The sequence below is a fragment of the Microtus oregoni genome, unplaced genomic scaffold, assembly GCF_018167655.1.
Source record: "Microtus oregoni isolate MIOR12 unplaced genomic scaffold, Mior012 000030F_ref0000283, whole genome shotgun sequence".
NCBI lineage: Eukaryota > Metazoa > Chordata > Mammalia > Rodentia > Cricetidae > Microtus > Microtus oregoni.
The window spans coordinates 6,705,185-6,716,396 of NW_024543089.1; the positions used below are offsets into that span (position 1 = coordinate 6,705,185).

At 34.8% G+C, this 11,212-nt stretch overlaps 1 pseudogene; it reads right to left on the reverse strand.

Moving 5' to 3' along the window:
• Positions 1 to 279: 279 nt before the first annotated feature.
• LOC121465314 lies at positions 280 to 698 on the reverse strand (annotated as a pseudogene).
• Between the last annotated feature and the right edge of the window lie 10,514 nt (positions 699 to 11,212).

Below are 11,212 nucleotides of genomic sequence, written 5' to 3' on the forward strand. Positions count from 1 at the left end.
TGGATTGCTTTTGGTAGGAATACCATTCTTATTATGTTGATCCTATCTATCCAAGAGCATGGGATATCTTTCCATTTTCTGGTATCTTCTTTAATTTCTTTCTACAAAGACTTAAAATTCTTGTCAAATAAGACTTTCACTTAATTGGTTAGTGTTACCCCAAGATATTTTATGTTATTTGGATATTGCAAAGGATGATGATTTTATCCTACTAAAGAAATAAATCTTGTCTTTTTATGTTCATATTTAAAATTCAAGAAAACACAAAGGAGACAGGTGATAGATCCAATTTGTTAACATTTCTCCATCTCTAAGCCATCCTTGAAGAAAATCATATATGGAGTCATGCCATCTTCACGGTAGTCCAGGAGAGCAACCATGCCATCTGGATTCATGTTCTCACCAATAAAAACCTGGCAGTTATTGAAATTAGCAAGGATTTGTTTAATTTGCTCTGCAGCCCCAGTCATAAAAGGCTTTACTCTCTCGGGTTTCTGTTTTTCAAGTTTGCCTTTGAGTGATCTCATGTAATCTTTGATGTACTATTTGTAGGCCTCTTTTGTGAAGCTGGTTTCTTGTAAGTGGTGGTTCATGACAATGTCAACACCAGTGACTACTGTGCTTTCGGTACCTGCGCTCTCTGGGCCTTCAGCAGAAGCATTCCCACCAATGAGCGAGTCATTGATGTTGCTTCCCATCCATACAACACCAGGGCTTAGGACAAATGGGACTGATGTCACCTTGAGCTCTTATTTTGACCATGATTTATCTGGAGTGGAGACATTGTTTTTTTTTTCTTTTTTCCTTTTTTTTCTTTAAAGAAAAAAAAAAAACATGTCATGTAGGTTGTCTAAAAATAAAGTGTATTTAAATTAAAAAAAAAGGAAACACAAAGGAAATTCAATTTGTTTAACAACAAGCAAACTGAAAAGAGCAGAAACAGGAAGGCAGAAAAGTAATGAAAGAAATAGGAAGGAAAGAAGAGTAGTATTTACAGCAGCAGTTAGACTGCACAAGTCTCTGAGGTTCTGGCCCGGGAAGGTCGCATACTTGCCATGTTGCTTTAGGAAAATCACTTTACACTTTAAATTATTAGATTTTTTTCATCTGTCATTTGAGATTGTCAGCCAACTGCTATGTTCATGGTATATATTCTTACTTCAAGAAGGCAGGAAATCACAATTAGTTGATGCATAATACACACATTGTTCATGAGCTGCATTGCTGCTTTCTAAGTAATGACATCTGGCAATGACTCAAGGACTATAATGCTTAAAAATTCTATCACCTTGCTGTCATAGACACCAATGTTCAGAGGTCTACTAAAATAAAAGTTACTAAATTTAGGAAAGATGCATAAAATATTCTATGTTTCTTTTATTTTCTGCATACATATAAATTTATTTCTTAATCAATTAAAATGAGTATAGGATGTGATGATTAATTTACTTGTCAAGTTGATACAATCTAGAATCATTTGGGAAGTCTAGACAAAGAAGTGTCTATATTGTCTTGGAACTATAGACAAGGGAATATTTATTTTGTCTTTGTCTATGAATATAACTGTGGGGGATGATCTAAATTTAATTAATGAGGATGTTAAGGGTGAATGACACTGTATCCCAGAAAAAGTGGTTCTAACGATATAAGGATATAAGCAAGTATATGATCATATGTACATTCTTTTTTTTTGCTGCTGTTGACTATGGGCAAATATGTCCATCTCTCTGAATCTACAGGTACTGGAACTGGGCCATGTAGATTGACTATAACATGGATGATATGTGTCAGGACTACTTAGCCTTATTCCTCATGGAAAGATGAGTGCTCTATCTGCCTATTCTATAGCCCCAGGACATGGAACAATCAGATCCATAACCCCATGATGCAGAAAAATCAGACATAATAAGAAGTCAAGTCAAAGCAGGAACTCATTTTATTACCATGAGCATCAACTTATGTAGGTTGAGTAACATCATGTGATGTGGGGCTACCTCCAGCCAATGAGAGACAGCCAAGACCTCCCTCTGGCTGGAGTGATGTCACTAGGTTCCCTTAAACTTGAGCCAGACTTTTCTCTGTCCTACAGACCTCGAGCTACAGGTCCTGACAAAATTTTGGCCCAACCTCTCTAACTTTTGCTTTATATCCCACCCCTTACCCTGGTCACCAAGCCAGAATAGCCTACCAGGGAGAGAGTATGGGTCATGGCCACCCCTATTCAGAGTTTTGGCCAAGATACCCTCGAGTTGAGAGTTAATCTGTGGGGTGAGATGTATCCAGCCTGTCATAACGTACTCGAAGGACCATGAGTTATACCTGTTGTATCTGGTTCTGGAATGCTTGTTTCAGCCTTCGGAGAACACATGGGGCAAAAAGACAGATCAATAAACAAACAACCATTGGCCCAATTAGGGAAAAGATGAGTGTGGTAAGCCATGGGAACCAATTAAACCAGGTCTCAGATGGGGCTCCTTGACTTAAATGAATCAGTGTCTTTTCTTTACTCATCTAGAGCTCTTATAACTATCCCAGAATGGTCTGCAAAGAAGCATCATTCTTCCCCAATTGCCCTCATAATTCATCCCTGTTCCATAAACAGCAAGTCTAAGCCTCTCCTATTTTGTAAGGTACCTTTGCTAAGGAATCCAAAGACTTTTGTAAATAATGTAATGCATTCTCTTTCTTTTCTATGTCCAGCCCAGTCTGCTCACATCCCCAGGAAGAGCAATAGAAATCAGGAGCCACCCCACAGTTTCTAATAGCAGAGGCAGTTTGGTTTTTTTTCTGGGCATACATAAAAGAGTGTCTGTATGAGGGCATGTCTCCTAAGGACATGAGAACATCCAGGCTCATTAGGATAAGGTGCCTTGGGTAGGGTCCATTCCCAAGAACCTCTGCATTCAGTTCTCCATTTGATCCCTGGGATCCAGTCTCCAACATCCCAGCTCCCATGTACCTCTCACCTTTACCAACCACTTCATCAACCTGTTGCCCCACATTCCAGCACCAGTTGTCAGGCCTCATCAGCCTTATTCCTCAGGGAAAGACGAGTGCTTTATCTGCTCATTTTGCAGCTCCACAACACAGGACAATCAGATCAGCAGTCCCATGATGCAGGACAATCAGATGTGATAAGGAGTCAAGTCAAAGCAGGAACTCAGTTTATTACTGTGAGCATCTGCTTATATAGGTTAAGTGACATTATGTGATGTGGGGATACCTGCAGCCAAGGAGAGACAGCCAAACTCTCTCACTGGCTGAAGGGGCATCACTTAGATTTTGCTGTCTCATCCTCACTTATTTCCCTCAAACTCAAGCCAGGCTTTTTTTCTGTCCTACAGGCTTTGAGGTATAGATTCTGAGATAATTTTGACCCAGGAGTAAAATAAACTCCCTTCTCTCTTATGCTAGTTTTGACCTTGATGGTTAATCTGCAATACATTGTCTAATAGTAGAATATGGGTAATAATTCTCTTCTGAGAAAACTAATTTCAAAACCTATAGTTGATATTTAATAAATGTTATTCACATATTGTTTCTTCCTGATAATTACTCCCTGAAACTTCCTTGAAGCCAACTAGGAAAACAATGCTAATTGTTGCATAATACTTATGCATAATAATCCACTATGCATACATTTAAAGTAATATAGTTTATAAAGTCTAGAAGATATATTTATAATTTAGGCTGCTATAAAATTTCCTATATTAATTAACAAGTGTTTTTCTTTCATACTTATAGATTCAAGAAAGTTCAAGATTGAGGGGGTGGCAGGTACACTTAATGTGGTAGACACTCTACCCTTATGGCAGATAACTAACTGGATGAGTAACTTTTCATATCTCTATTCTTAATGAGATTAATCCCCTATGAGGGCACACCCTCATAAACTAATTACTTCCTGAAAAAACAGATCATTGAAACATAGAGTTTGATCATAAAGAGTTTGGAAACAATTAACAGTAATGAAAAAATAGTGAAGGATAAATATTTAAATTGCTGTGTTTTTAATTAGTGCTTGGAAATTCAGAAGTGATACTCTGTTGAGATGCTGGACGTATTCATAGATAAACTTAGAGCTACCGCTTTTATATTAGTCCACGAACCCAAAGAACAGGGCTATAAATTTAAGCTTAAGTCCAAGAGACTTTTTTCTATTTGTCATGGTAGTGATATTAACAGTGAAGATGGAAAAAATAGTTTTGTTGCTGTTGAAGTAAATTCAGAAAAATCAGATTATGGCTGATGTAATTTAGATGTTTGGCAGTAGGGGATTTTCTGATATCAAAATCTAATATATGTAGCTACCAAAATGGAAAACCTAACTCAAGAGATGACCTGTATCAGAGAATTTATTTTACTATGTGTCTATGTTGACACCAACTTTAAAATTGATTTTTTCTCTTTATAGAAGGTTTTCTTCTCCATTTTTTATTAGAAGTGGCAAACTTTCATACTTACATTGATTACTAGTGAACGTGTGTAGAAGAAAATACCTTTCTTTTCAGTACCAGATTGACTCTTGACTGAATTAAGGTCTTCAAATTTTTTATTTTCTTGATAATTTCCTACGTGTATTAAATTTAAATCATTTTCTTCCTCCATCTTCTCTCTCAAGTGTCTTCTATATCCCATCTGATAGCTCTTACTCTTTGATCACCATGATGCAGAGACACACGTACACACATATACACAACACCCTCGAGCCACTAGGACCTTGGGTTTGGATGAGCTATTGTTGTTCATTCTTATAATAGCCCGATTCTCCCTCTCTGATTTTCTTCAGTGGCCTCCCAGAACATGAAGGTAATGCTTTATTTCTGGATGTAGAATGCACTTAAGAAGCAAGATTTAGGTGAATGTAACCAGGAAATGATATAAATAAAAATAACTTGCATTGGTATGTATTTTAGTTTATTAATATAAATTTAAGGTCAATTTTGTTATATGTATATGTATTTCTGCTCTTGATTAAGGTATTGTGTTTGTGTAGCTCATTTAAAAATGTAATATAATAAATAGTCATCTATAATAGTCAAGTTTGTAGTCATGTTAGTTAGGTTTTCTATATATATATATATATATATATATATATATATATACGTTAGGTGTATATTTTTCAAATCTTTCAGAGACCTTCAGAATACGGAATTTAAAATGTTCTAATAACTTAGGACTTTCATTACAATGAGACACATCTGCTCCTGGCAGCACAAGCTACTTCAAGAGGAAGATGGGCATCAAAGAGGCTCCGTATCGAGTTAGCCACTTGGACAAGAAACTGCTCTTGCCTGAACTGCTTGACTGGACATTCAGAACCCACAGAGAAATGATTGCTGAACTTGCTTGTCCTTTGGGGTTCCTGCTTTATAAAAAACTCTACTAGACATTCTGCAGGATACCAAAGAAATATTGAAAATTCAGTCATTGTTTTATCTGCTCATTTGTTTGTTGCAGGAGTGATGAAGTATAATTAAATAAGTCCAGTCACTTTATACATTGTTATCAGAACTTCTTCAAGGTCATTACTTAAAATGGCATTTGACCCTTTCTTTACAAAGCTCTTCCTGACTAATAGAGAATAAAGAATAATTATTTTCCAATAATCCAAGTGATGTTTACCTTGGCCTAGCTTCTAGTTAAGAATTTGCTTCCCTTTTTTCCCTGTGCATATTTCTCTTAGTTTTGTATTCATATTGACTCGCACATCCCTGCTCTCTCCTGTATGCTGGAATTCCATTGTCTCTGTTTTGGGTATTTTTTTTTTAAAGTCACTGTATTTTTCTACATTCTAACTCTGGTTTGTACCAGTTGGTTAGGTGGTTAGGGACTTTACTTCATTCAAGCCTTTGAAATATTTGACTTATTTTTTTTTACATTTTTTGTCTCAGTATACATTCAGTCACACCATATAGATTTCTTTAACCTCTTCTGTAACTGCAAGAGTAATATCCATGTAATTTCCAGACTCAACTCTTCACTTTTGAATTCTCAGTGACCTTGTCCCAATCGTCCAAAATATTCTTTGTGCACAGGGAAGAGCACCCCCTGAAAAGAAATCCAATCTTCTGTTTCTATCTACCATACAACTAGTGGGAAAAGAATTTAAGACCAAGCTAAGCTCACTTCTGCAGTCATCCACCCATAACTTCTAAGGACTATGTAAGAGAAAACTTGAATTTGCAACTCATATGGCCAGGTCCTTGCCTACAGGCCCTTCATGGACCATTTCTACAGCTCTGTCCTCTTGAAGAATACCGTGTGTGGTTTATGAAGGATGTAATTGGATATCAGCATGAAGACTTGGTTAACCACACATATTTATCAAGACTTCCAGCATGGACTGAAACTGAGGCTGAGCCATGGATATTAGAAATCAAGGCCTGAAAAATATTTCTTTTACCTACTAATTGTGAAATTGGCATCCTTAAGATAAAATTACTCATATATTTACAATGTATTATCTAGATTTCTTATTGTTAAATGTTTGGTAAAATATATAAAGAACCATACTAGTAGTTTTTGTTCTTCAAGCATCTATACAAAGCAAATACTCTACAACACAGACATGTTTGCTCCCATTCATGCTGTAAGTTATTTAATGACTGTCTTTTTTATTGTCCATTAGCTTCTTTATAGTAACTATTCACATGACTTTTTTTTTTTCCAGAAATTCTAGTTATTCAAAAGTTAAGGGTGGAATGGCTATACCTCAGATATTTTCTAATATTTTTCCACTTTATGAAGGTTGCTAAAGTTATGTATTCAGTCTTTTGGATACTGGCCAACTTAAACTTAGGATATTCAATGTTATACTTCTCTAAAATTCCTTTTATGGTACTCTTGTCACAAAGATGATGCATTTGTCCAAGATTTTCAAAATTTTATCATTCTTAAATGAGATAAATTTGGCTCCCTCATTTCTGTGATATTTCATTCAATCTATTTTGCATAAAGGGTCAAGACTTTGATGTAGATAAATCCATTCTAAACTCATAGAAATCTAACTAGGCATTTACACACATGTCATTTAGTATCTCCTCCTTTTCTTTATAAAGAATGATAAGTAGACTTTAATGAATTCCCTTGATTCTTGTGATTGCTTGTGAAGTAGATTTATATGCTTCCATCTCCTTAAAGACACACTCTAATAAGTTTTCTTTTTTTATTTATTCAAGATAATTCATTTGTTGTCTTCTTCCCTTTCTTCTTGTCTTACTCTTTGTCTATATTATGAGAATCAAATTGCTCTCCCTAGCAACCAGAAGAAATCAAATCACCATTTATACTCTTGCTTATTGGTAGCAATGTGTTTTTTTTATACTCAGATAAACACATAAATATTTTGACGACTTATTTCAATTTCTTTGTCACTATATGCTGATGTCTCAATGTTCCCCATCCAAAAACTAGACCTTGTAACATAGGCATTTTCAGATACTCACCAATCTTTTCATGAGAGTCTTTTTACTAAGGGTTAAGAAAGTGCATATATTGATGATCATATCTGTGATTCTTGGCAGACTTGGTTTTATAGTTCTGCTTATTTCCTTATTTCATGGGTCTCTTGAAGATACTGGCAGAGAACTCATATTCACACCACACATCTTTATATCAAGAGTATTTGGAAAGTCTCATAAAATGACAATTTTTTCCTTTCTTCTTTCTTCCTCCTCCTCCTTCTCTTTTTTTCTGCTCTGCTTCTTGTTTCTCATTGTCTTCCTTTGTCTTTCTACCCTCCTTTCCTCTTTTGTCCCATCATCTTTAGTCTCCTGCATATATAATCTCATTTTTGTATAAAAATATCCAACAAAAAACAAATAGCCATTTTATTAGTTTATTTAACCTATTGACAAGAAGGAGAAAAGATTTATTTGCATTTGATTGTGAATTAAGAAGGCTTCAATCAGGAGCAAATAGGCTTCTTCATTTATTCTTAAGAAGCATATTTGTAAAATCAAGGAAGGGAAGATATTCCATACTCCTTGGATAATGGAAGCTAGAAAGAAGAGAGAAAAAGAAAGACAGAGACAGAGAGACAGGCTCTGGGAGAAATAAAGAGCTCTGGAATGTACAATGCCAAGTTTTCACCCCTTTTTACTGGTTCTTACCTTCTCAATATTCATCAAATTATAATTCCACAGAGCCATTCTGATATGATTACATTGCTCCTCAAAACTTGACTGTCTTATAAACAAACTACTGTTATAGTCCCTATTGCCTAAAACCCAAAGCTTTATTTGAATTCTATACCTGACATTCAAAGCATGTCTTATTCAACATCTCTCTTGAATTTCCAATATTCAGTCCTCTCAATCTATGTGTTAAATTCAAGTCAGGCTAAGAACTCTCTGTCTTTATAACTATTTTATTTGTGACCGTATGTTTTGTCTGATAATCATCTTTTTTTCTGATCTGTATTCCCTGCCCTTGTCTACCTGATAGAGTCAAACTCATTTTTCAATTTTACCCAGAGGATTATCTATGGAGACTTCCTTGACTTTTCTAAACAGACACGAGGCCATATGTTATGGTTCAATAATGCTGGGTCCAATTTCGTTTTAGTAGTCATTATCATGTACTTCAGGGCAATTTGTCTAGTAAAAGTCAAATTCAATTGATTCAATTTTAAATGATGTAGTGGAAGAAAAAGAAATCAAAGCTAAGGCAAAACAGCCAGCCAGACATTACTTTAGGAATTTTTGGAGAAAAGAGGGTATCACATTTATTTTACTTATTCCAGCTATCACTAATGCTTTCATATTACTTTGTTTTTGCATAATTTTTATTGCCCCTTGTATATTGCTTGAGTATTATGGATGTTGTCACTTGACACAATTCTACCCTTTCAATTCCACTCAAAAGTTAAGCAAAATTTCCTGGAAAAAAGAAGACTTTCATCACATCAGACATATCAGGAGAGAGAGAGACAGAGAGAGAGAGAAGGAAAAGGAGAGATCAGACAGAGGGACAGAGAATCGTAGACTCAGAGACAATGGTAGGCAGACAGAAAGATGGACAGACATACACACACGCTCCCACACACATGCACATAAGTATGTACACACGCACATGCACACAGACAAATACACAGGACCATATTACCTCTACATAAATTTAATGCCAAATATACTCAGTAGGTTATAATACACATGTATGTTTACACCATATATGTATATGTGTGTATACAGGCCTATATAACAATAATAATTGAAGAAAAAAATTCATAAATTTGGAAAAAAGAAAGTAACACATGGAAGGTGTTTAGAGGGAAAGGAGAGAGGAGTGATATTAAAATATATAAAGCTTTTTGGCAAAGATTTCTTAAATTAATAATACTACCAAAAGTCAAGAGGCCTTAAGTACAGAAGTATTGAAAGCGTTTTGAAAGCTAATTTTATACTAAGCTTTATATTTTTATAGCTCATCATAGGAGAATATTTGGAAAATAAAATAAGGATTTTCTGAAAATGTGAAGCAAAAGAAAATCAGAACGAAAATAAGAAAGAAACAAAAATGAAGACAAGTAGGACAGGAGATAAAGTATAAGTCGTTGCTGGGTTTACACTAATCAAACACAGATTATGTGATTATTACATATCATCTTCCTAATCAAATAAGCACCATCATTAAATGTGTTTAAAAGCTGAATGTATTTTAGAATACTGAGGAGCGTGCACATTATTTCAGGAATTGGCAGTGAAATTAAAAAATGTGTGAAAATGAGGACTCAAGAGATATTTTGGAATCTGGAGAATGCTTTGGAAAAAACAAAACTAGACATTAATAGGTCAGTAGGAGAAAGTCCTGCCTTAATTCTCACTCTGTCAATAGAAAATTGGTTTATTTAAGTCAAGTAATATTAAGTCATACAAATGACAGGTTTTTCATTTTGGAATTATCAGTAATTGTATCTTCAATTTCCTCAAAGAAAAGTCCTGTAGATTTGGATTTCTACCTGGCTTTGATAGGCTACAAAACTATTGTGGGATTTAGATGTACAGAAACTATAGATATGTTACAGTATATGTATGCATATGAAATTGAGAGCTCTGTTTTGGTTGAAGATATTATCCTTCCTTTTACAGATCCTTGTAAAGGTATACATGTTGGCAGAGAGTGCTCATTTGTTTCCTAGCCACCCAGACCCGAAATAAGCAAACGGAAACTGTATTATTAAAATACTGCTTAGCCTATTAGCTTATACATATTTCTAGCTAGCTCTTATATCTCAAATTAACCAAATTCTATTAATCTGAGTATTGCTTAGTCTTTGTGGCCTACTGACAAGTTTCATCCAGCATCTGGTGTCTGTATTATATTGTCAGTTTGTCAATAACTTTCTTTGGTATTCTGCAGAATGTCTGACTGACTCTGTCATGAAGCAGGAACTCTGAAGGACCATCTCACCTTTAGGCAAGTTCAGCAGTTATTTTTCTTTGAATTATTTTTGTCCAGTTCATATGGCATAACATGAAGTCATCTAGGCAGAAGCAGTTTCTTGCCCAAATGATTAAAAAACTCCATAAGGAGCCTCTTTCATGCACATTATCCTCTTGAAGTAGATTGGTTCTGCAAAGAGATGGGTCCCATTGGGTCTTGAAAAGTCCCAATTTCTTAAGACATTTTAAATGCTATATTCCATAAATTTTGAAGTTCTGAACATTATCTAACTGGAATATATCTCTGTATATCTCAAAAACCTAACTAACCTAACATGACTACAAGCTTGACTTACAGATAATTATCTATTAACCTACATTTCTTAATTATATATTATTCTTTTAAAATGAGCCACACAAACACAATACCTTAATAAAGAGCAAAACTGACCTTAAATTTGTATCAATAGACCAAGATCCATACCAAAGCAATGTATTTTTCTCTATAGCATATCCTCCTTTAAATGTAAACAAACATTTATAAACAATCATTTATTAAATTTGAGTATAGTTCTCTGCAATCTGCTTCTTGCTCCTTTCTGAGTGAAGTAGTTTTGAATGTTTACAGTGACCTATCAGGGGGTCTTGATTTATCAATCCACATTAGCATGGAAGGAATACACAGGTTCTCATCATATGTGGAAAAAAAAACAAAACCTCTTTTCCAAAGAAATATATATTTAGACCCAAATTCTGAGGTCAAGATACCGCTAAAATATTAATGTTGGTTTAGGTTAGCAGTCCCCCAAAATCTGTAATCAAAATTT